Here is a 27,227-nt window from a genome sequence, read left to right as displayed (position 1 = left end):
TTTTGCCATAGTTTTGAGAGGAGGAAAGGGTGAGCGAGAGAGGAAAAGAGGGCGAGAGAGATAGAGTGTTGGGCCACATACCCCCTGCCTGCTTCTCACGTCCTGTACCCCCAGAGGTACAGGTACCACAGATTGAGAAACTATGCTCTAGGGCACCTCTGCCTCATGGTTTGGTGATACATGGCTACCCTGTTTACTTTCTGTGTGACAAGGGGCCTCAGCTTGCTTCTATTGAAGTCAACTGCCAAACTACCTTTGTTCAGGCACTGTGTCAGATCCAGTGTACATCAGGTAAGTACTTGATGCACAGGAGGCAGGCAGACAGACAGCCACCAGGAAAAAAAAAAATCAGTGAGCTGGGTCCACGAACACTCCTCCAGAGGGAAGCAGACTACAGCTACAGGGAGAGATTCAGACACAAAACAAGCTCAACGCTATGTGCTACTAAAACAAAATGATTTCTTTCCACAATAATGCCCTGCAATCCTACTCCAACCTACCCTACTCTGTTGTGCTGTTTGCTTCCAAGCACACCTCATATCAGGCAGCATCAGTTTGTTTTCCTTGAAGTAATTAAATAACAAGACATCCAGACACATTTAAAACCAAGTAGATAAGCAGTCTCGTTTAAACTGACAAAGGCAGGAGATTCAGGGTCATAGATGAATCTCTGTCCTTTGGTCATAATACAAGACCTTTTTATTTTCATAACAATATGAGCACAAGAGGCAATGGTGCTAGCATTACCTTTGAATCTGATTGGCTTCCAGACCTTGAAGTTGAACTTGTAGTCTTATCTATGTTTGGGAAGACTGCCTAGAAATGACTCTATGCAGGTTTATGTGACAATAATATATATACATATATATATATATATATACATATATATATATATATATATATATATATATATATATTGCCTTACAGTGAAAACCAATTATTTTCTGTGAGCTAGCTGATAGTTTTTAGCTTTGCATAGCACCTTGGCACCACACTGTAGAGAATACAAAATAAATATAAAACCAAAACAAAAACAGCATTCAAGGGGAAAGGAATTTCTTACATTTCTCCCAGAACTTTTCTTTGAGAATCAGTTCACCTGGATTTTAATACACAGTGAAGTCATTTTCCCTGTTAGAGAAAGGGATCAGCCAAGCAGAAATATATTGACATCTCCCACATGCAGTTAGCCCAGGGTCACAACAATAAGCATTTGCATAGATTGTATTACCTGGATTAGAGAATACATTTAAAACCTTGGGCCGCAGGATGATGAATATAGCACAAGACAGCCTATCAGGGCTTTAGCTTTCTCCTGCTGAAATGAGTGGCAGAACATCCACCAAGATCAGTCAGGCCAATGTGGGAGAGCTTGAAACCTTCAAAGCTTCAAACCCTCTTCATTGATAGTACTCCAATCTGTTGTGAAAGCAGCTCACCTTCCAGGTAAAATAATTAAAGAAAGTGCTAAAGGTTTAGTATAGCCAGCACCATACCTAGACTCCTGGCAGCCCTGGATGAACTTTTAGTATCAGGCCCCCCTTCACCAGAGATAACCAAAATAATAATTTAAAAATTACCATTTTCAGGCCCCACTTCTGTCCAGGCCCCAGGCGGCTGCCTGGTTTGCCCATGCCTGTCTGACCCTGAGTGTATCTATGGACAGTGAAGTGAGCCCTAGGAATACCTTGTGTATCTATACCAGTATATCTATACCTTGTATATCTATATACAGTGGAGTAAGCCCTAGGAATACCATGCCCCTTAGCAACCTCACCTCCGGGCAGAATTTCCACTGCCAGAAACCTGTGCTCTTGAGTTACTCTGCCAGGAAAAAGGAACAGCATGAAAACAACTTGAAACTACTTTTAAAGAAAGCTAACTAGTTTAAGCTGATAATATCCCTGTCATGCAACAGGATGAAATAGCAAAGAGAATGTATTACTTATTAGCCTGGGAGATTTTTTCATTATATACAAAAGAGCAATTTAAAATCCAAGTTCTCTCTCAAAACTATCCTACTAAATAGCCCTAAATAAATCTCTGTAAGCAGAGCTTCAGCTCATCTTTTCTCCAGCTATTATGCCATCACATTAAGGTCCAGGGTTAGTGGGATAACATAGAAGAAAAAAACCCAACATAACAGCAGCACCCACTGGTAGCATCACAAGCAACAGACCCAGGGCATGTGCAAGCATCAGGATGTTGGCCAAGGATGGTACCAGAATTGTCAGCATTTCCAAACTCATATATATGTTAGGCATGTAAGAAAAGGGGGTGATTTTCAGATCATCCCCAACTCCTGCTGAAGACAAATGAGATTTGCCAAAGATCAGGTCCTTTGGGGAAAAAAAAAGTCCTGTCAAGGTGCCTAACAAGACAGACAAGCTTGAAAACCCAGATACCTTAATTGTAGGCAGGAGCTTCTTCATTACAACTGCCTCTATCAATGGCAATTCAGACCTCCTCTTTGCTGTTTTTGTGCAGGCTCCTGTGTGCCCGGTTCCATAAGTGCTGCAAGCTGGCTCATCTCTCTGACCTTACAGGGTGCATTTGCATGAGATACCTCCTGCCGAGTTGCCTAATTAGCGCTGCAGTAAAGCATCACTGTCTACACCAGCGTTTCCCGACTGGTATGCCGTGGCATTTTGGGCTAGAGCCATGCCCCCACCTGCTGCTGCTGCTGTGGACACAGACAGACAGGAAGCATGGCTCCAGCCAGGCAGGGGGCGTGGCTCAAGCCCAAAATGCCATCCAGCTGGCCGCGCACCACCCATCCCCATAGGCATCCAGCTGGCCACACACTACCCCCATCCCCCTGCGTCTGGTGTGCCACAGTGCTTTTTTATTGAGGTAAGTGTGCCATGGGGCAAAAAAGGTTGGGAAATACTGGTCTACACACACATTGCTATTAAACTGGAGTAAGATAATTAACTCCACCATAGGACTGTACTGCCCAACACAAGTACTATTCTATGGTGGAGTTATTTACTCCGGCACACACGTGTAGATGGTGACTGGGGCTGGCTGGGGTATGAGGGTGCTACAGTGCAGGGCTGCCTGCTGGCTAGTCCCACACTGTAGCACCCTTGTGTCCCAACCAGCCCCCCTCTACAGCATACTTAGCCAGGCAGAAGCAGCCCTGGACTGGCAGGCTTAACCCCCCCTAAATCCCCTGCCACCTTGGGTTGCGCTGCCTGGACTCAAAATGCCGCAGTCAGCACATATGTAAACATTGCATCCAGGAGCAATAAACTCCTCTGTGAACTGCATCTGGGAGCAATAAACTCCAGTGTTAACTGCGCCACTAAACTGTAGGAGTTTCTTGCATCAAATTAATTTCACATGTAGATGCGCCCATAGAGTAGCTCCTGCCAATTTCATCAGTCCATTTCAGAACAAAAACAGAATAAATACTATGTAAAACAAACATGGTTAAGAACACCCTCTCATACTATACTGAAGGACTGCATGGCTGCCTGAATCATGTGTCCAACACCCCCAGTTGTTAAATAATTCAAACAACACTAATAAAAAAGCAAAAAAGTAACTCTTCCTTTAACTAGTAATTTTACTCTACAGTTTTTAAGTAGACATGACAGCTGCCTGGATAACAGATGACTGTTATAATTGCTGCAGATACAGGGAACAACAATGAAATTCCTAAAGATGAGACACTTAAAAGGTTACACGGTACTAAGAGCAGTTTGCAGTAAAAATCAATGAACAGTATAATTGCTCTGCTGAGAAATTAAAGTGCCATTATTAGTGCTGGGATTTACACTATATGATGACATACATAGTAACTGGAACCAGGTCAAAACCATCTAGAATTAGTGCTCCTTAAATTGCAATACAGATATCATTTGCACAGCACTTAGTGAATGCACATGCCAGAATGCACAATGCAATGTGGCAAAAGCCAGCTATTCAAAGGCTAAACTCAATAAATCTCATCAGCCTAAGAGTTAAAGATGCCAGACTTCACACCACTTTGGATTCTCAATTGGCGGACACAGAGCATTGAAGTATAAACCCCAATCTTGGGAAAAGACGTACCTGAGGAAAAACTGTTGGGTTATTCCTGCAAATCAACAGATACTTTGGTTTCTGATTTTTTTAATTATTCTTATTTTCATATAAGGGTCTCTTCTCCCATTTCTCTGTATTTTCCTGAATATGCATTCTTCAGAAGGTACTTATTCAGGACTGGAAGGGACTTCAAGAAGTTATCTACTGCAGTGGTTTATAATATTTTGGATCTTGCAGCCCACCTTAGCAACTGTAAAGTGATCGACATTACTCTGGAAGCTGGAATTAATGCAGCTGGAATGAGAAGCAATTATCCAGAACCAGCAGCATAATGGAGCTACCATAGTTCAGAACCAGTGGAGGATCTGAGAGGAAGTGCAGTGGTCTGATTGCACCCCCACCCATTTCAATTAGAGTCACAGTGAGCTCCCACTGCCAAGAACTACGGCCTCAGCCACTCTGCACCCCTGCCTTTTCAAAATCCTAGGACCACTCCTGTGCAGAACTATGTCCACACAAGGAAGCAGCTTGAAGTTACTCAGTTTACCTCTGCAGCCACTATATATCCTGAAGTAGAAACAGAGTGGTGGCATTAGCATGATGCTATGCCTATGCTTTTTAGCTCTACCTCTTAGCAGAGCTAATTAGCCCACTAACAGTACCGCTCTAAGGGTGGCAATAGTGCTTCTCATTCTGGAGCTATCACAGTGTGATGCTCCCTGTTGACCTATAAGCATCTGGTAAGGGGAGCGTTGGCAAATTTTCCTACCTCCCCCTATCTGTCCTTGCAGTTCACACATGGCACATTTTGAGAAATGCCAATCCAGTGCTCCCACCTCCTCCAAGGAACGATAGGATCCCAAAGACCAGGCATACCTAGAACACCCCCGACAGAGTCCATCTCACTGATTTTTAATAAGCCTCAACAAGGATTCCACAACCGCCCTAAGAAGTCTGTTCCAAGGCTTGGCTATAGTTAGAAAGCTTTTCCTGATGTCTGACCTAAATCTCCTTTGCTGCCAACAAAGCTGACTGCTTCTTGCCTTATCATCCTGGTAGACAGGGGCAACATTTGATCGCTGTCCTGTGTTGTCAAAACCAAAGCCAGCTTCAAACTAAGTGAAAAAAGACAGGGTTTGAGGATGTATGTCCATTCCAATCCTCTAGGGATGGTGGCAGAAATACAGCTCAACATTTTCAATGCTGAAAGTCATTGTCATCTGACCAAAGGCTTGTGAGATGAGTCTGCATAATCTATGTCAGTGGCAGGCAGTTATTTGGGCTGAAGGGCCACTTACATTTTGGCCAGCTGTAGAAGGCTGGAGGCAGCCTGGCCTTGACCCCCCATCACTGCAGTTTACACCATGTGGTGGAGGGCAGGAGGGACAGAGAGATGCCAGTTGATCCTATCCAGCCCTAGACCCATCCACCCCTCACTCGCCACCAAGGGTGCTGGACAGAGTGAGCAGAAAAGTGAATGGGGTCTCCATAGAGGCCAGCCTGGGACCCCCTCAGGCAGGGTGTGCTTGGCCAGTTGGGGAGCAAGACAGGCAGGCAAGGCCAGGGCTAGAGCCAAGATCACGGGGTGGTGACAGCGCAGGGCTAGGATCCAGGGCAAAGCTGCAATCTACTCCCCTGCATGTCCCTGCAATGGGCTCTGGCTCCGCAAGCAGAGGCCGGCCCCTGGGAGAAGGGGACCAGCCGCAAGTGCCATGGCCCAGGCTGTTTACCATACCTGGGCCAGGTGGGGTTGAGGGACCTACCATGGGCCAAACAGAATCACTTGTTGGGCCAGATCCAGCCCACAGGTCATATTTTGCACATCTCTGGTCTATGTCCAATTCCTAGCAGGTGTTCTCATAAAAGACAGCAATCATAATTGGCTGCCTATCCCATTAGAAAAGCCAAAATCAAGCCGAAGTCCCAATAAACACAAAAAACCCCCCTGACTTTTGATATCAGAGATGGGCTTTGTAGGCCAGAGTTGAAATGTGTTAGGTAAACAGTGCAATGGAAACCTGAACAGAACAGTGAACAACAATTCATGAACAAAAAATTCCTGACTTCAGAGCACAGTGCGACTCCCTCCATAAGCATCAAAATAAAGATGGAGATAATGTTCTAAACTGTTTTTTTATAACAATTAAAAATTGATCTAGGTTGCAACTAAGAGCACATTTTTACAATTGAGCTTTAAGCCCTTTAAAATGCAAGTATCTTTTCAATTATGAGAACTCATGATTTTATTGCAAATTTGGGGATTTTAAGGGGGTTTGTTTAAAACTCCAGTGTTTGAAGTAAAGTGATTAATTAAGAACCTCAGCCCGAATTTAAAGAAAAAAAGTTTTGGTTCTTATGATCATTGAGAAATCCTTGAAAATTTGAATTTTACTGGCTCAACATCAAGAATACAAGAGAAATGGATAGCTAAATCTTAAATACATTACGTTATGTTTTTCTGTGCTTTAAATTATCTTATCTCAAGTAAAAAAGTAAGGTTTCTCTTTTTGTCTCTTAAAAATAATATCACCTAACTGACAATATCTCATTCAGCAAATACAAGCAACAGTTCTGTGGATTCTAGGTCAAATGGACCTGCCTACAACTGAGTTGTATTACTCCTGGGAATCTACATATGTTTATATTATAGAAGTACATTGAAGGATTTAGGGGTTAAAGACAGGCTCTGAAGTTAATTAAATATATGATTAAATATATTTATTATAGTCTCACATGGTCAGTCACAATCTGATTGGCTGAAATAGGCACATGTGACTAAGGTCAAGTTCAGCAAGACTGCCTGCAGAGCTAATCAACCATTTTTTAGGCTAAAATTATTGAACATCCATTGATTCAGAGTCATTGAGTAAAATGACCTGCAAATGGCTTTGAGACTGCAAAACACCCTGCAAAAAAACCCCCCCAAAACAAACAAACAAAAAAATCACACACAAACACACAAAAAACCAAAACCCTCCTATAACTCATTCCATCTTGTTTCCCGCTCTTTGATAGGGCTTCAGTCTCAGCTGGATTTTACATGTTATTTTCCCTGAACCCTTGTGTGAATTTGCATAAGGGCAGAGAGAGGAAAATTAGGTTCGTCATCTTGGCAAAAGAAGTCTAACCACTCACTTGACTAGAGGCCAGTGTCTTGTTTATTTTTTATTCTAACGAAGTAAAATGTCACTATGATGTTCATTATCTCAAGTCATCCTGGTGAAGCAAATCTCATGCCTGTGCCAGTAAGTTTTCCTGACAAGTTTTCAAAGCTGAGATAGATAGCATTACCCATCACCCTGAATATAGAACATGAAACACAAGATGGAAATTGCAGTGTGCACCACAATCATAATGCCTGAAAGACTAAATCACATCATACATAGCTAACAGATCCTAGGGACAAAAGTTACATGTAAGTGATCAGAAACTGGTTTAAACCTGTAACAGAACAAAAGTTCAGTGCACATAAACCAGTTTCAAAGTGGACAAAACTAGTTTAAGATAAACCTGGTTGAATGTAGTATCAGATATAATTGATTTGGGTCAACCCGGTTTATGGAACTTCTGTCCCAGACCCCCTTCCAGGTTTAAGTTAAATCAGAGTCCTCCAGCATCCCAGCATGCTCTGCAGCCCTGGACTGGGCTGTGCTTTCTGCTCCAGAGAGCAGGGGTAACCTCACCCCTCTGCTCTCTAGTCAGAGCAGGAGTGGGGAAGCAGAGCGGGCCAGATGCTGCCCTGCCATGGCCCCCTGAGGCAATGGGGGCAGGGAAGGGGTTTATTCCCCCCCTCTCCCCTCAGGGGACACCAGCCAGGTTCTGCTTGGCTGGGGTATAGCAGCCCCTGTCAGGCATTCCCCTGCCTTGCTGCTCCAGTGGTGGCGGGGGAAGGAGTGGAGGGGGGGCATAGACTCAAGCAAATGGGGACAGCGGGGGGCTTAGTTCCCCCACCATCCCACCAGCACAGAGCTAGCCTGGGACAGAGCCGGATGAGCGTGCAGCTGGGGCAGCAGTTCCTGCCGAACAGACCCTTCTACCCACTGGAGAGCAAGGCCCTAGCCAGAGCCGGCGTGCATGATGCAGACTTGCTCCCTCAGCCCCGAGTCCTATTACTTACACCTGCCAGGCATCGAGCTGGGTGTGCCCTGCTCACTGGTCCCCTACACAGTGGCGGCAGCGCAGCACGGTACCATGTAGGTGCTACCCCTGCAGCTTCCCTGCTGCTGCTGTTACCATCCGGGGGTCCTGCCCTGGCTGTAGTGGTACATGCTGCCCCCGCTGCCAAACTGGTTTGCCACTGAATGGGCGGACAGCAGTGGCGAAGCCATGAGGGTAGTGCCCCATGCTTAGTGCACAGGGCCATGCTGTGCCTATGGCTTCCCCACCACTGCCACCAGGGGTGTGGACAGATGCTGTCTGGGCATAGTGCCCTTAAGGTGAAGGGGGCAGGGTGGGGGTTTATTCTTCCCTCCATCCCCTCTCCCACCAGGAGAATGCAGTCAGCCCCAGCTGCCACCTCTGCCGCTCACCCCTGGCTAGAGGGACCCCAGCCGGGGTTACTGGGGGGAGAGGGAAATAATAATCCCCTTCCTGCTTGTGCTCCCCAAGACACTATGAGAGGCTACTGTCCCATCAGGGGTCCCCCCCCACCCCTCATTGCTCCAGCAGTGGGGCAGGGGCATGGCCAGACACCAGTCAGCATGGCCCCCTGAAGTGAAAGGGGCAGAGAGGGGGTTTATTCTCCTCTCTGTCCCTTCTCACCCTGGGGGAACCAGCTGGGGTCTGCCTGGCCAGGGACAAGCAGTGGATACAGCAGCTGGGGCTGGCAGACTCTGGTTGCTGTCTCCCCATGGGAGAGGGAATGGAGGGGGGAAATAAACCCCCTCCCTGCCCCCTTCAGCTCAGGGGGCATGCCAGCTGGCATCTGGCCACTCCCCCACTACTGGACTGGCAAGGGGTTTTATTCTCCTTCCCTGGCCCACCAGCAGGAACCCCAGCCGGGGTCTGCCTGGCTGGGGCAAAGCAGCCCATCAGGCATTCCCCCCCTCCCAGCAGTAGGGGCAGAGGCATGGCCAGACACTGGCCTGGCATGGTCCCCTGAGGCAAAGGGGCCAGGGAGAGGGTTTATTCACCCCTCTCTCCCCTCTCCCACTGGGGGACCACAGCTGGGGCCTACCAGCCCCAGCCACCGCCTCTGCTACTCACACCCAGCCAGGCAGACCCTGGCTGGAGTCCCCTAGCTGGAGAGGGAACAGAAGGGAAAATAACCCCCCCCCCCTCTGCTGCCTTCACTTCAGGGGGACATGTTGGTCAGAATCTGGTCATGCCCCTGCTGCTGGACTGACGGGGGGATGGTGTCCTGGGAAGCGCAAGCCTCATCCCAGTGGAGCGTTACACGCTGATTGGGAGCGGGGGCAGCAGCAGTGGCAGGGCTTGGAAGGGGGGGCTATGGGGGCTAACCTGAATTTTGGGGTGGCTGTAGCCCCCCAGACTCCCCCTAGCACCACTGCTGCTCAACCCCCACAGGCAGTGACAGCTCTGCCCACCCAGCTCCCACCCGCAGTTCAGCCTCCCCACCGGGAAGAGGCTTGCACTCCCCAAGACACAATGACAGGGGCTGTTGCCTTTGTCAGGGTCCCTCCCCCTTTACTGCTCCAGCAGCAGGTGCAGGGATGGGAGCACGGCTAGATGCTGGCCCGGCCAGCATGGCCCCGAGTTGAAGGAGGCAGAGGGGAGAGATTTATTCCCCCCTCCATCCCCACTTCCTCCTTGGGGACCACAGCCGTGGTCTGCCTGGCTGCCGGGGCTGGCAGAACCCAGCTGCAGTCCCTTGGGGGAAGAGGGGACAGAAGATGAATTAAACCTCATTCCTGCCCACTTTGCCTTAGAGGGCCATGCTGGGCCAGTGTCTGGCCACACCCCAGGTGACAGCGGGGAAGCCATAGGCGCAGCACGGCCCCATGTACCAGGCGGCCGCTACCCCTACAGCTTCCTCGCTGCCGTCTGCCCACCAGCAGTCAACTGAAGTTTGGCAGCATGGGTGGTGCCTTCCAGTATGGTAAGAGCAGGGCCCCCCCCCCCCCCCCCCCCCCCTCAGTGATGGCAGTGGGGAAGCTGCAGGGGTAGTGCCCCCTACCTGGAGCCTAGTACATGGGGCCGTACTGCACCACCACTGGGCAGGGGAACAGTGAAACAGGGCATGCCCAGCTCGGTGCTCAGGGGGACACAGGTAATATGGCTGGGGCTGAGAGGGCAAGCTAGTGCCATGCACACTGCTGAAGGGGCCAGGGCCATTCCAGGCACTGCTCTCCAGCAGGTACAAGGGGTCCACCAGGCAGGAGCTTTCCTTTATGGAACTTTGCTCCTGGGCCCCTTCCTCCCCCTTGATTGGGCCTTTGCTTCTGAGCTGCCCCAAGCAGAACCCAGTCCCGATGGCTGGCAAGGTCCAGCGATATTGCCCACCCACTGGGAGGAGGGCTCTGGGGGTCCCAGGCCATGCTGAGCCATGGGCAGGAGGGAAACACTGGGCAGACCCTGGCTAGGGTCCCTGCAGAGCAGGGTGAGGGTTTAAATCCCTCCCCACTCATACTCAGCCTGCCAGGGCCTGGCCACACTCTTCAGTTCAGCTTCCCTCCAGCCTGAAGGGAAAGGAGGGTTGGCTCTAGCGCTCCAGCCCCCTCGTCCCCCACCTCTAGCCTGAGCCACTACAGGCATGTGCCTGCATTTCTGAAATCAAAAGTGAATGGCTTTTCACTTGCAAATAAGTTCAATCTATGCAGGTTAGACTAACCTGCAAAGGTTGAATCAATTCAGGCTCCAGCTTTTTGAACGTCTGTCCCTAGCCTGAGGGACTCTCCTATGGAGCTTGCCAATCCCAGGGCATTCTGCAGTTTATCAATATTTTGCAAAAGCCACAATAAACATGGCCAAGGGTCATCTGCTTTTCAGAGTACAGGGAAATATCCATGGAAACCAAGGTTTGATTGACAGGATCTATACAAAACATCAGCCATGCTAGAGAAGCAACACAGCACAGCAAAAGAAGATGCATCTCAGAACTCTCTATTGTAACTCTATGCAAGTAATAAGCAGTTCCAGGAGTGGTCTTTAAAAGGTATTAACAGACCTATGAGTTTGGGGAAGTGCTGTCAAATGATTCTTGAACATCCCAGTAGCACTCATAGCAGCAAAACAGAGTACGTTTGTTCATGTGCATAGTTGTAGACGAGTTAGGCAAAGTAGCAGTTGATCCATGGAGTAAAAACAATATTCGTGCCATATATACAAACAAAATTAACAGAAATGTGCAAATACATACATACAAGCACATACAAATATCACAAATACCAGGACCAAGTGATTAAAAGAACTGTAGTTTTCAAATCAGCTCAACTGGGACTCATTGCAACATGATATTATGAAAGCAGTTTAGCAGTGTTCAAACAGGGATGATATGTTTATATGTGCAAAAATAATCCCTGCACAGATACAGCTTTATAGAGGAAGATATCAACCACTAACTGTATTATGATTGGACATAACTTTTTCATACAAGTGTTGTCCATCTCTACTGAATCTTCCAGTACTACAGCATTTGTAATAAACACTATAGGATACAGGAGATTGGACCTTTGTCCTGATCCAGTGTTTCTAGTGAGAACACACATGCAGTACCATCACTATAAGCAGCATCACACACTTTCTGAAAAATACTCTACATGCAAAGTTCATACAGCAAGGCCCAGCATAACCAACTCCTCTATCTTCCACGTGGTTCAAAAGGATAGCCACCTCCCCTAATGAGAGAGCAAGTGAGACAGGCCAGAATGAAAACTCAGGTGGACACACTGCAATATTAAAATCACTGGCAAAGTCACCAGGAGACACAATGCATTAGGCAACCACAGACCGCAGGTACAACAGACTGACTTCTGAACCGGATTCCTGTGGAAGTCAAAGTGTCTAGGGGTTTTTGCAGTTTGCATGTCTGGCATGCTTTGATGGAGGATTATGGAAGACTTAAGTACAAGAGTGCTCTCAGAAATAGTCACATCCTTAAATCAATGCGCCTTTTTAGGGTTCACTCCCACACTCTAATGGACTTTAGAAGTATAGGACCAAGGCCTGACTATGGTACTCTTTCTTTCCCTGAGTGTACACAGCTTCACAGGTATACTACAGTCCTCATCCTTAGGCCACCCTTAGCCACTCAGTTTGATGTGTGGTGTGTGTCCTCTAAGGGCTCTGCCACCCCCAAGGACTTGGCCACCAAATTAATTTAACCCTTCTTTATATCTGAAATAACTGATTTGGCAAAAAAGTAACAAGATATTACAATAGTCCTGAGATAGAACAGCAATTATGAAATAGCCACTTGAATATTCAGCCTCCAAAAGGCAAAGGAAATTAAAAATAATGGACTTTAAGTAAGTCAAGAGAACAGCTGTTTGCGTAATGCAGTTGTGCTGCTCAGGATTAAGCTCTTTGTTCTAGACACTGTACAAACACAGCAGCAGACACAGACGCTAGCCTGAGGAGTTTAAAACCCAATTTATCATCTACAAAATGGATCAAATTATTAGATCAGTGCCTAGCACAGGGGATCTGAGCAGTGCTTCTGTAAAAATCAACACCACATATGCAGATGGGGATTGGAAAGGGCCAGCTTCTGTTGCCTTTCATTCTCAACTCCCTACCAAGTCTACAGGTTTCCTGCTTAGATGAAACCTTCACTGGGAGAGGGAAACTGTCTCCTTAGCATTTGTAAAACACTTACTATATACAGAGCACCCAAAAACATGCTTAGAATAAAATCATGAATAACATTTCCCTTTCTTTAGATTATGCCCTTCACCCCTTACATTGAAGTCTGATAAAACATTTCATATGTATTTAAATAAGTGTCATCAACAGAAAAGGACAAATTTCTTGCCATTTTCCAGTTGGTCTAATAAAAGGTATAATATTGGAACCAAGAGTTCTACTTTTTTGTAAGGCTCATCAACTGCACATAAATAAATATTGGCACAGTAACAAGCACACGTTTCAGTAGCAAACTGACAGCAAAAAACATTTTTGTAGGGTCTGGAACATTTGCAGGACTGAAACTTCTCAGCTCACATCCTGATATAACACAATGTTTGGAAGAGATATCTCCATTTTTTTAACCCTTTTAGCCCATGGGCAAAAGGAAAAAACAAAACAAAAAACCCTCCCCTCCGGTCAGTACGGCTAGAAATCTATTGTGACATTTCCCACCCCCACCCCCCTGCCTCTGGTATTCCTGGCTCAACATGTTGCATGTATTTGCCACATCCACTACAGAAATAAAAACACAATTACTATATTTGCCAGTTACTATCTATCTAAAATTACTATATTTCTCATTAGATTTTTTTTTATTAAATGATCGTCATGATCATAATGCAACTTTTTTCAGCCACTGCGCCCTTACCTCCCCCCTGCCTCCCCTTTTATGCCTCAGAATTATTTTGCTTGGTGCTAGCTTGCTGGAGGGGGAAGTATTTCCTAAGAGCAGGGGGTTACAAACATGCTTACTAAAGAAGCATACATTTCCTGCCTCCTCCTTGAGAGATGCACAAGTGCACGCAGCAGGAGTGATGACTCTTAGCTTTTTTGAGAGCCCGGCTGGGGCTTAAACTTGTGAAATTGCTGGAGGGGAAAGAAGAAAAAGAAGAGAGAGAAGAAAGAAGAAAAAAAAAATAGAAAATCACTGACAGGTCTCAATCAGAGCATCATCATTGCTTCAGCCCCCTGTGTGTCAGTTCCAGCAAGGAATGCAAGTCACCAAGCAATAGGCTGAATTGAGGAAATGCATCTCCCGGGTGGCAGGTTATTGCTTGTTTCGAGCTAGGCTTGGGGGAGCAAGGTGGGGCAGAAAGGTTGTGGAGGAAGCGGGGTGGGGAGGGGTTCCCTGGTTCCCCACCGATTACAAATGTGTCACTGCTGGATGCAGCACTGAGCCCATCCTGGCCGCATGGCACAAGGTCCTAGCTGCATGGCGCTAACTCCGATCCAAGCCACCTGCTCCCTGGCTCCAGCATCACAGGCAGCCTTTGTGGTATTCAGCACACAGACCTCAAGAAGGTAGGAGAGCAGGGAGAGGCAATTTCCCTACCTGGTGAGCAGGAGGCGGCTGGCAGCATCCCTGGGCCTGGCAGCATCCTTCCGCTCCCCTTCCTCCCGCAGCCCCGGTTGCCTGGAAGCCAAGCTGGAGGAGAGGCTGGGGGCTGCCAGCTCAGCGAGGCACAATGCCTTGTCCCTGCTGCTGACTCAGAGAGGAGCTGTCTGCTGCTGCTGCTGCCGCCGCCGCCTGGAATCCCCAACGGCGGCTGCAGGCAGGAGCCAGGCAGCCAGGGCTGGTCCTGCCTTCGCCCTCCAGCGGCCGCTGTTGTTAGCGCAGCATCATCACCACCCAGAGGTACCCAGGACCCCTCCCCGCCCCCCTGCCTAAGTAATTCAAGTGAGGCTCTCTCCCATCCCACCTCAGGCTGATGCTCTGAGCAGCACAGAGCCTGGGCTCCTCATTAACATCCTCCCAACCCCTTGGGCCTTTTGTCCTTGTGAAGAGTGTTTGTAGCCAAAAGCTTGCAAAGAACTATTTTTCCAACTATTTAGTTGGTCTAATAAAAGATAGCACATTTACCCAAATAACCCTGTCTGTCTTGTGGAGTGCTGCACTCGGCTTAACCCCAGCAGCAAGCAGGGGGCATCTTCTTCTCCCCACTGTACACAAGGGGGAAACTGAGGTGCAGGAGGGTGCAGTACAGAGCCTGGCTATGCCACTGGGCAAAGCTGCATCCCCTAACCCCTCCCTTCAGCTCAGGGGTTCCCAACATGTTTGGAGATGGGATGCCACTCCTGGGCTTGCAGCTCGTGACCCCACTCCTAGTCCAGGCCAGCCTGAGGCAGCCAAATAGCCGTGGGCCTCTGACTGCACTCGAAAGGGCCATGATCCCCGATTTAGGAACTACTACTCAAGAGATGCCAAGTAAAAAGGGGCTGGGTGGTAAAGATAAGAACATAAGAACTGCCATTTACTGAGTCATACCATAGGGCCTTCTTGCCCAGTCTCCTGATTTTTTATTATTATTATTATTTGCATAAAATGGTGTCTCCTACCACTTTTCTGTATTTTGCAGATAGTGAATGCTGAAAGGGAGAGTGAACTGAGTATAACTAGGGATTTTTCCACTGTTCCCTTCTCAGAACTTAAGCCCCAGGAAGTTTTGATTCAGAGGCTGTGCCTCTAACTCCCATGCTCAATAGCTGCTGATGCCCCTTTCCTCCAGGACTCTGTCCAATCCCTTTTTGAATCTGGCTAAAATACAGCATCAAAGGTGCTTGCAGCAGAATTTGTTAGCCTGCAGCAGGAACTAATCCCTGCAGGTGAGGTGGGGAAACTGTGTGCGACTAGACTCCCCCATCTGTAAGACAGCAGCCATAACCAACGTACCAATCTCTGAGCACTCCTGTGAAAGAGTCAGCCACGCAGGGCTCAGTCATGAGGAAAGGCACGTGAAATGAGCACAGCAGGGTGGTTTGAAAGGTGGAGTATGAGAAATTGAAACCTCTAAGAGGACCCCCTAACTCTATAATATTCTTCAACCCTTCTTTCTTCACAGGAGTCTTAACTCCTGAAAGCAGATATTTGCCCCCAAAGCCTAAAGGTGTCATTCATCGTCTCTGGGTAGAACTTCTGAAGTTGCCAAAAATGTCACTAGACAATTTATAAAGCTTGCCATATATTAAATTGATACAGAGTCCTTAACCCCTACATCATGTTGCTAGATCCTCCTAAAATTGCTAAATAGACAACACTGGCTCTTTTAAGCCCTACTAATTGCTCCTGTCTTCAGTGGGTGCTCAGAGACCTCCTTCCTCCATCTTCCAAGGCTGAGGACAAAAAAAAAAAAAAAAAAAGAGGGGGAGACTAGGTGGCTGTGTTTCTTCATCCTGTTTCTTCTACCAATGCCAGACAGACAGATCATTATCCTCTTCCATGCCCAGGCTCTTTGAGAGGGCAAAATAGGGTCTGCATTCTTCCTCTCCCAAACTCCAATACATGCACAAAAAACAGTGTGAGAAGTAAACACTCCCGCTTCCAGAGCACTGCTGCTGCAGTAAGCTCAAAATGGCTTCATTCCCTAAGAGACTGCTGTCAGGAATATCCAGAGAGCTCCCAGCAGTTGGCTTATTAAGGCAACAACTACAAGAAGAGACAGTCTTGCTCTCCTGCTGCCTTTGTGAGAGGTCCAGGGAAGTTAGGGGAAGAGCAGGGTAGAAGTGTAAGAGAGGGGTAGGGCAGTGACTATGTGCCAGCCTACCTGAAATTACAGTGCCAGAGGAAAGGAGGATGGCTCCTTATTTGAAAACCCTGAGAAAAATCTTAGTATTAACCATGTACTTAGTTATTTCACCACTGAATAATATCAATGGGGCAAAATGCACTCTTGAAGTTGCCATATGTAAAACATTGCCATCCATAAGCATGCAAAAATCATTATTTTTTTTAAAAAGGAATAAATTGTTGATTCTTTTATTTGCCTTCACCTTTTTTCTCAGCAATTACGAAGGCAAGAAATTTGATTTTTCTTACCGGAAAGAAGCCGGAATTTTCACAAATTCGCATGACTCCAGAAACTCTAGTTTTAAGAAAACCACCAAGAGGGCCCAAGGCTTACAATACAACTTCCAAGAGCTGACCACATTTGTAACTGAATTGGATTAATTAAATAATGCGGTTTGCAATGTGGCAAATTTAAGATCAAAGGAGCCTAAAGTACGTCATAAAGTATATCCATATGACACCACTGAAACACAGCTACGAGATGTGGAGAGTGACAGCCACCTGACCACCCCACCCTGCATATGGATGGTGTTGTAAGGGAAATCTTACTAAGGATACCAAGGCAAACTCTTACAGAAGTACCACAAAAATCTTTAAAAAGTTAACCCAAAGAATCCAAGAGTTTGGATTTAAGGTCACACCCAGAGAACCTAGACACAGTAAACAGCACAGTGTTCCAAAGCAAATTGAATGCAGAGGCAGAAGGGTTAATTTTTTGCATTTACAATTATAGGATTATCAGAACCAGTAATACTCTAGTCTTTGACAAGCTTCGGCTGAGCTATTTTATCCTGCACAGGATTATCATAAGAAGAGTTTTATCTTTCCACAGACTTAACCAAACCCGGTTTCTGCAGCTGTAGATAAAATAGCAGGAGGCACTTGCAGGAAAAAAAAAAAAAAAGATACTGAGCCTTGGAGTTTTAAGACTAAGTTTTAGGTGACTCAGATTTGTTAATTTAGAACATAAATAGTGGATCAGAGATACTTTCATCAAAGTAGTCAACGTGGCTGTGGAGAATAAGGTAATCGGTTGAACTGTCAGAGATTTAAAACAAAAACATATGCCCATTTAAAAAGGTGTTAGGGATAAAAAACAGCGTCCCCCCACTTCTCTGCCAGGTAGTCAGAATGTGAGCAGACTAAGGAAGCAGTGGGATCATAGTGCTTAGGGTCAGAAGGGACCTAAACAGATCATCAGGTCTGACCCACAAATTGGCTCCTATGCTAATCCAATTTGGAAGTCCCTATAGGCATACATAGCACTCATGGAAGCCAGGGGGTCAGGACCATTAGTTTTGAGGAGCAGCCTGTCCATGTGATACTCGTAGGATGCACACAGCCTCCAACACTCATTATGGCTCCCACAACCTAAAAAGAGGAATTTGAGGCTGAGCTACAAACCTTCACTACTGCTAAAATTCCTCCTGAACAGGAATAGTCTCAGATTACAGATCTGATCCTATCCCTGTAATCCAGCAACAAGCACCTCCACCTACTAGCTGTGTAAAATCACAATAGTTTATTTGCAATGTTTTCTAACTAATAATTACCATGTCATTTTCTGCTATTTCACACTCCTTAAATGTTGCTTCATTCACATATTCAGCAGAGTGGCTATAGCAGTTTGCACTGAAAACTTTCAGAGGTGAGTTTTCACAGGTACCCTCCAAAATAATTGGCCTGTTTTCATTCTGAAAGAGGGCCTTTTGTGCTCAACCCCAGGTCTGCAAAAAACAGAGGTAGCTTTACTTAGATAAATCCTCATGCTTTAGCAAGATTTTAAGCAGGCAACTTCACTTTGAGTGAAGACAACACAAAGACCAGAGACTTTCAAGTATCCAATTATACATACTTCACCCAAGTCTGCTCCAAGTCATCCAAGTGCCTGTTCTCTTCCACTCATAGATGTTTTATGTTAATTCCTGAATTCTGCCTCAATATATAACTATCGTTTCCTTAAGGCACTTATGGCTGGGTGATCACTTATATTCTAGCACCATAGAACAATTTAAGGGAGTGCCCTAAAAGGCAACATTTTTGCATCTTGCACTATGCAGGCACTTTCTGCCCTTCCTTTTTACTTTCTTTCCATCTTCTCCCTTCCAGTTTTATCTTTCTATGACCCCATAAACTGGTCATGGAAAGATAAAATTTCTTGGGGTTGCATCCATCTTATTTTGTTGGAGGACTCAGTAAACCTGGGGTCTGCTCCATGAGACGGTTAGAAAAATTAATCTTTAATATGTATTACTGGATTACTGTTGGGTGTATATGAATGGGTCTAAGGGAATAATCCTATCATCATGCTTAGCAATAAATTTACAAGCTAAACAAGATAGTTTGCTACACTGATGATTTTGCTTTCCAGGTCTGCGAACTCCCTGCCCCCTCCCCTCCCAGTATTGTTTACCTCAATGTTACTCAACCTTTTAAGGCTGATCACCCCTTATTAAAAGTCAACAATTTTTAAAGCCCCTTTACATTTGCTGTAAAACTTCCTTTCCTTTCTCCTGTTCTTGTGACAAGGTATTTAGCAGAATTTGCAGATTTTGTTGAAATCTGTAAGGCTATGCTATGAACGCTTCTGCAATAGCCTCAAAATCGCAATCTCTTGGACTGTCAATTATGTGCCTTAGCACCTATTCCACCCTGCTGTAAAACAAAAAACAAGTTATTTGATAGGTTTATTAAACAATATTAATATAATGAATATTAACACTATATTAATATTAAGTTTATCTAACTTATTTTTGTGTACATGGTCAAAGAGATTGATAGATACGTTTAACCTTGAAGGGCTAGGATGTGTGAGGGACACAGGGAGTTAAGATTTTCTTTGCAACTGTTCACATTCAAACTCAAAAGTAATCAGGGAAATAGTAACAGCAGATATTGCCAACTCGCATTGTGCAAGCTCCAGAGACACTGCAAAAGAGAGGAACAGAAGTGGAAAGGAACTTTGATATAAATACTTGAAGCCGAGGTAAGCAAGCTCTTGCTTTTCGTAGTACTGATGAAATAATGGGCTCTGTATGCAGTAATACTATCTCAAGACAGTTAAAACTTCAAAACGTAGAATTCTATGTACATGTCAGTCCAGTTACCTGTGTTCAGCCCTCCACAATGAGTTAATTCATTTGATCACACAGAAGATGTACGGATATCTCTCTCAATGCAGATCAGTCTGTAAACATTCAGTTATTCTGGAAGCCTAATTTGAAAGCACACCTTTCATCACCACCAAATGGCACTACTGAGCAGTTTTACTTTCATTTAGTAAAAATACAACTCCTCTCATGACTTGGGTTACTTTGGAGAAGGAGCAGTTTGTCCCTGGCTTAGTTTGTCATATACATGGTTGTGGACACAACTAAACCAAGTGCCTTGAAATTTCTAATGGGCCGGCTGTCACAGGAAAGTCATCTCAGGAAGATTTGGGAAATAGGATAGCTTGATTACTCAAGGGAACATCACTTTTGTTGGATTGTTGCAATTTGTTTTGGTACCTTGTTTCAAAGAATCTCCTATTTTATACAACAGTGTTTGTTATGTTTAATCTGCTAGTTTGAGTGAGAGATGGTTTAGGGGAAGATTTTTAAAGTTATTTAATATAGTCTTATTCTGACTTTCCAATGGTTGTGGAAACTTTTGAAAGCCACTGGCAGGTGTTTGCTTTGCATTACTCAAGCCTGCTTGGCTTTGCTGGGATCATACTCACACCTTGCTTACCTTTCAAATTCAGAGGAAGTTTATATCTTAGCACATGTTTGTGGAGTACATACAGTAGGCAGATTCCTGCCTATTCCTCTGTAATAGCATTGTAGAATTCTATTAACACAGCAGGTCAGAATGACAGAGTACATTCCTTCCTTCCATGAAAACATATTATCCTCATCAAGGTAGAGAGATTATTTTCCCTTCAGTCAAAATGGACAGTTTATAATGTCATCTTATTTTATAGGTTATTTAGGCAGGAAAATAATGCATATATACAGTTGTGTTACTACATATTTTGTATGTTAATTGCTGATGCAGTACTAAGTTAGCCTAGGTGTCATAATGTAACATTTTGGCACACAGGTTTCCGTTGCTTTATGCTGTACATGCATTCCTGGAAAAAAGCACATAACATGAATTTGCATAAAGGGAACCCACCTTACAATGTAACAAATAGGGATACGTTTCAAGACCAACACTGTACTGACCCCCAGGCCCATTTCTACCACTTTTACAAGATAATTTTGGTACTCACCAACAGCAGACAGTACACACAAGCACAGCTGCAGCTCCAGAAGCGTGGGCATCAATTGTTTTGAGCAGTGGCCACAAGCTGAACCAGGCCAGGCTACAGAGGCCAGTGCCACAAGCTGGCCTGGGCACCACCACCCAGCTCAGCCCCCCATAAATAATTTTTTCTTTCTCAGCCTATGGTGTCACTCCCACAATGCACCCCACAAAGCAGCTGACTGCGGGCTTCCACCACACTGGTCACATAAGGATGACTTTACCTCACACATAATACATTTTTGGTATAAAAAGGGTCATTGCATAAGGAGTGCATTTGCACATAGAAAACCCGCATAAAGCAAGGGAAACCTGTATTTGTTTTCAGCTTACAGCTAGTCATTCTCAAGCAGTTTTGAAATAGGTGCACTTTTCCTGTGCTGAACTAACATATGATACAGTGCTAGTGAAGACAAGATAGATTCATTCACATTAGCGAGTTCAAGTATCCTTGGTTTTCCTTTAATGTGATCTACCTTACTTAGATCAACTTATTGTGTGCACACATTCAAATGATCTGGGAGCATTCTCCCAGGTTTGTTCTCCTGGTAGAAAAACTTACCTGGAGATTCCTGAACAGACATTCAGCCAGGGGGGGCCCTGTGCATGCATCTTATGATGCTCTGCAGGTGCCATCAGTTTGCCTGAAAAAGATGGTGGTAGTATACAGGGCAGCCCTAATTGGCTCATCCAGACTTCTCAAGGTCAGCCGCTGCCTCCCTGCAGCACAATATGAAGAGGAAGCATTCTTCTTCCTGCTGGTTGAAGCAGTAGAATCCAGCTTGAGCAACACATTGTCTGCAGGGAAGGAGGGGAAGCAAAGCACCCTGGGATGCTGGAGGACTGTACTGTGGCTTCTCTCAGAAGGAAACACATGCAGGCATTCCCTCTACCAGAAGCCATTTAACCTTGATTACTCCTGGGTTATTTTTCTGCTGGTGCAGCCATTCTTGCTCTGGAAGAACAATTCAGAATATCTGTACTCCTGTGGTCTCTGCTAGGAGAACAACAACTCTCCCAGTAGACACTGAAGGTTTGTACATGACCGTAGACTCCCACCAAGGTATAATATAGCCAGCAAACATGGCATCAAAGGATGTATCTTTACTACAGAAAAGTGTCTTCTTTTACCTTGAGATAGTAAACTATGAAATCCTAGTGGAAATAAAGCACAGGTGTTTTTTACCTTGATGTGGTTATACCTGTCACCTGAGCTAAGGACAGAAGTTTCGCATAAACTGGTATAAGTGATCAGAAACCAGTTCAATTCTGTAACACAACAGAAGTTCAGTGTACATAAACTGCTCTGAAAACAGCTGAAACCAGTTTAAGATAAACCTGGATGGATATAGTATTAGACTTAATTGATATAAGGTTAAATTGGTTTATTGAACTTTTGTCTCAGATCCCCTCCAGATTCAGGTTAATTTACAGTCCCACAGCATCCCAGGATGCTTTGCACCTCCCTGCAAACCCTCCCCTCACAGGGTGGGTAGGCTACTTTTGCCCAAGCTGTCTGTTCCAGCCCAGCAGGGAGGAATGATCTGGAGCTTCCCAGCTTCTGGCCTGAGCCACTGCAGACATGTGGCTGCATTTCCAGAAACAAAAGTAAATGCCTGTTCACTTGTTTATCAGTTCATTCTACAAGCTTAGACTAACCTGTGAAGACTGAATCGATTCACCCTCAGGCTGTATGTAGCCCACAGGCCTACCTGCAGTAGCCCCATCAATATAAAAACTGTTACTGCTGTCTCCACTGCAATCTTATATAGAAAAAAGCCAGCTAACATAGTGAGCAAAGGGACTTAAATGGGGTTTTCAATCTCTATATCTATGCAACTGGGGGAAAATGTGCTTTTTATTCAAAATAGACCTTATATGCCTTTATGAAAGTTATGCTCACCTTTCTTGTCTCACCTTTTCATTTCTTGCTAATCCAGTCTCTATGCTTTTTCTTTCATTACATTGCAAGATCTACAGGAAAGATTTTACTTTCTACCACAACCACGATAGATACAGATAGATAGATCTATATATCTATCTATATGTATCTGTAAGCATCGATATAGATAGATCTATCTAGGTATAGATACATAGATCTATCTGTATCTATATATCTATCTATATTGATAGCTATCAATATAGATATAGACATAGATAACTATGTAGATACATATAGATAGTCAGTCTTGTGTTATTATAATAAAAATAACGCTTGTATTTTAATTGAGCAATCCTGGATATCTGATGTATGTTCCTAAACCTTAACTTGGTGCGTGATGCTATTTATACTTCTAATTCTGTTATTTATACCTTTTAAAAGTGGCATAAAAGATTAGAATTAAATTAACCTGATCTTTCATTATATCACATTTATTTGGATAAAACTCTCTCTTTATTTGTATTAAGCATAACATAGTGTTCTGCAATTACCCAAGAGATTGGTCATTTATTTTTTGTACTTCCTTGTTATTTATCTCCCCTGATCCTTATTACTCATTGCACAACAAAACCATTACTTTCAACTTGTTTGGTATTTCCAGACATTTATATATCGGGAATGTTAGAAGCTTTGGAACTTAAGCCCAGAACTTTGAAAGTATTTAGGCACCTAAGTCTCCTTAACTGATAAGACAAAATACAAACAACATAACAATATAATACTGCTACATTTGTAGTATCACATGGTATGGTTGATTTTAATAGGAATGAAGTTCCTGAATACTTACGAAAAGAAAAGAGAGATGCATTTTATACCTGCATGCTTGGCATCAATAGGTTCTAGAACAAGTATGCATTAATGCTGTGCCAATATAATATTACCAGTAAAATATTTAAAAATAAAATTGTGAGAAACAAGGATTTCTAAGAATATATTTTAAAGAATAAATTAAGACCATCTCTTGTAGCCTAAATCTTTTAATTGGTTTTACTTTTATTCTACTTCCACAGCTACTCTGTAAATTTGTATATAGAACGTTCTTTCCAGTTTTACTTATTGCATTCACCAGACAATTCAGCATCTATGCAAGTAATCACATGAAGAGGCAAATTTAGTTAACTGCCATGACTATTCTTAATGGTCAGCAATTTTGGCACTTACTAGATTATTGAAAATATATGCAATTAAAATGTCATGTTTGGTTCATATTTAATATTTAGTGAAACTGTTACCTTTAATATGTCATTTTTCTAAGTATGAACACTGTTTTTGAAAGGAAAAGTTTAATATGCATATTTTTCTAATTCCAGAGGGAAAGTTATTTACTAGTATTTTTGCTGTATCCAGTTTCTCTCTTCCATACCTAATAACTGAAAACATTATTTGCCTTAACACAAAAAGATGTCCTCCCAATAATTAGTAAGCTCACTGGTCAAAGCTCCTAATCGCACTCAAGCCAATACTAGAGACAGGTCAGAATCAGGCCCTGCACATAACCCTTCAATACTGCTTTGTTTCTGCTTTTTGCAAGGTCATGGGTTAAATCAAACTTTGCTCCAAGTCTCCTCTTCTGCTCACCTCTCCACAGATAAGGCAGTCACTGTACAGGGTATCAGCCAGTTGTCCTTCCACATCTTCCATAATAGATTGGGAAGTGCTGCATACAAGGGTAAGCAGCCTGAGCACAGTAGGCCAGGTAAGCGAGTGGCTTCCACTTGCTTAAAGCATAAGCTGTTCAGTATCCCATCCCTCTTTTAGACAATAAGGAAAGGCGAGCCTAGGCTTACAGCAGGCACCTAGAGAGAAAAGATGAGTAGTGAAATTATGAAAGCAAACCTCTTGGCATTTCCTGAGGAGGCAGTCAAAATGTGTAAGTATTAAATATATCCTGGGACGGTACCATTCTTAGCTAAGAAGAACCAGAGCAATTGTAGGGTTCGTCTCATTTCTTAGAAGCACGTTTCTCTGAGAGCAGGAGGATCATGTGCACAGAATGAATAGGGGTAATTAGCCATATAAGTCTAATTACTACAGTGCCACACTGCCCTGATCTCTGCCTAACTTCAGACTAACTCATCCAGAAAAGCACTGATTGCATAGGCTACAGCAGGGGTGGGAAAAATAGTCCACGGACAAGGTATGGCCCACCAAAAGATTTTGTCCAGCCTGTGGCTGGTCCCTTGGCCCTGCCCAGCCCAGGGGGCAGCCTGGGCCATGGCACATGCAACCGGTTCTGCAACCCCCAGTGCACAGCAGGGCTGGGGCAGCATAGCAGCCAGATTCGCTTCTTGGTAGCCCGTGGCAGCAGCTCCTTCCAGCTGCTGCAGTCACTGGACCCATTCCTGCTGTCCAGGCATCCTAGCCCATCTGCCCTCCACCCACCACCAGGGGTGGGATCTGTGTGGGTAGGGCACATGGGTTGGGACCCTGGGCAAGCAGGAAACAGTGGCCAAGACTGGGATAGGTGGGCAGGAGGGGCCGGAGCTGGGATCATGGGGTGGTGACAGTGCGAGGCTGGGGCCCACGCCTGAGGCAAAGCCATGATCTGCAATGAATTGAGAGTGATCAATGAATTGGGGTTCAGGCACCACTCCTCTTCCACAGCTAAATAAAGGTACTAATTGCAAAATTCTGCTGTCAATGTCCAAAGAGTTTTTGGTCACTTTCTAAGCATGAAAACTAACACTTAGCTCTTTTAGGTATGCAGGGTCTGATTTCCTGAGACATTGATTACCTGCATCTCCTGTTGAGTCAATAGAAAAGGCTTATATTCAGCACCTCTGAGAAAAAAACTCATGACCTGAACCTCTCGAAGTTAGTGGATAAGTCTCAAAAAAACTGTTCTCCAGTCACCTTAAAAGGACTGAGGTGTTCAGGTCCAGCTTTACTATCCCTGTAAACAATTACATCCAAAATTGAGGTCCTGAAAGTGCCTACTCAGCTGCTGCCTAACCCTGTTTGAGCCTAGACATGTTTCCACCAGTGAAGCTCCTTAGGCACCTAAATATCTGCTTTTGTGTGTGCTCAGTTGCCTTTCTCCTAATGCCATAGGTGCCTAAGCCTGCTAAGATCCACAAACTAGACACTCCCTGCTCTGTTCTCAGAGCACGCTGCCAGATTAGACCTCCCACAAAATATAGGCAAAGATAAGGCACTTACCCAACATGGGGGATAACTGGGTTCAATTCCCTCCTCTGCCTATTTATATCACAAAAACCACTACAACTGGGCCTGAAACCCACATTTCCCCATTCCCAACTTAGAGTCTTAACCATGAGGCTTCGTCACTCACACACAGTCTCTCTGTCCCAATGAAAATAAATGATTCTAAGGTGAAACAGCTCCAAAACAAGACGCTAAGAGCCCTACCCTGAAATACTCGGTAGCCCAACAGGGAGAGCATTCACCTGGGAGGTACAGGGTGAAAATCACTCAGACAGCAAAGGGAAATAAGTCCAGATCCTGATACAGATATTTATCTTGCACCCAATGGCTCAGGAGGCTACGGACAGAAAGAAAAGGTAAGACTCCTTTCTTTGGGAAAAGCCTGGTTTAAAATGCCTGTCGCGGAAAAGGTTCACATCTGTAAATGCCCACCGCAGAGACGTGCCTCCTGATAGCTGGGAGTCAGGCCAATTAATATGCAAAGGGGGTGATGTGACTAGGCCCCCCACCCATAAAAACTATAAGCCTTTCTCAATTAAAAGGAGGCCACTACATGTATAATAAGCAATTACTGGGGACAACAAATGAGATAACAGGAACGGGAGCAAAGATTAAAGGTTAATAACTACAGTTCTGAGGGGCAGACTCGAGTCAGGCACCTAAAGTCTCTGAGCCGTGTAACAGGACCAGGCCCCCAGGGGTAGCTGTCATGCCCCCCCTAGTGGCCATGTGGCTCCTGCCCAACTCAATCCCCGAGGTAGGGCTCCCTTGATGACTTTCCTGCCACGCCTTGTTCTTATTAAAGATTAGGGTAGGGAGGCTGCCCATGAGCCTTAGTTCATTCAAGTCACCAACAGGCCCTTCCCAGACCCCACTGGTCTCTATTTTGCCCTTAAGCAAAATGGGCCCTTTTGGCCTGTCCATGGCCCCAGGGCACCTATAGATGTAAAGGCTAATTGCACGGCTCTGAACTACCCATACACCACGCCCCATGCCTTGCAGGTGTTTCTAAAGTGCCACTCTCCTTTGTAGGGATCTTGGCTTTATAGGTCTCCTCCCTTTTTGTTCTCATGGGGCCTTTTTTAGTTTAGACCCACACTACCAAATCTGGCTTCTGAGCTTCAGCCTTCTGGTCCCCATCTCCATCCTCCTCTAGGCTGTGGGTCCCTGACCCTGCCAGTCTCTGGCTGTGGCCTCTCCTGGACCTTTAACCCTGCTCCCAAGCCAGCTGAGACCTTCACGAGCTCCCTGGCCCTACTTGTCTTTCCTGGGCTACAAGTTGCTGACCCTGCCTCTCACCTCTTGCAGGCTACAGGCTTCAGCACCATATAGGGAGCCATACACTTGGCTCAAAGCTGTGGACTCCACTAGGTCGCCAGGCACCAGAAACAAAGCATTTAACAAAATATTAAGTGGTGCAGAAAAAGCAAA

General features: G+C 45.1%; 1 protein-coding gene across 3 annotated transcripts in view; it reads right to left on the bottom strand.

The window, feature by feature from the left end:
• The window catches only part of KIAA0319 (KIAA0319 ortholog), a 111,244-nt gene extending 96,858 nt beyond the window's left edge, over positions 1 to 14,386 (bottom strand). For 2 of the 3 annotated variants that reach the window (XM_014606646.3, XM_019490568.2), the window contains exon 1: positions 14,171 to 14,385. The gene's annotated coding sequence lies outside the window, so the exon portion shown is untranslated. Of the gene's footprint in view, positions 1 to 14,170 lie in introns of all 3 variants that reach the window. The other variant, XR_001373319.3, reaches the window with a different exon arrangement.
• Between the last annotated feature and the right edge of the window lie 12,841 nt (positions 14,387 to 27,227).

This window comes from Alligator mississippiensis, chromosome 3, assembly GCF_030867095.1.
Source record: "Alligator mississippiensis isolate rAllMis1 chromosome 3, rAllMis1, whole genome shotgun sequence".
NCBI lineage: Eukaryota > Metazoa > Chordata > Crocodylia > Alligatoridae > Alligator > Alligator mississippiensis.
This window is presented reverse-complemented; position numbering and strand designations above follow the sequence as displayed.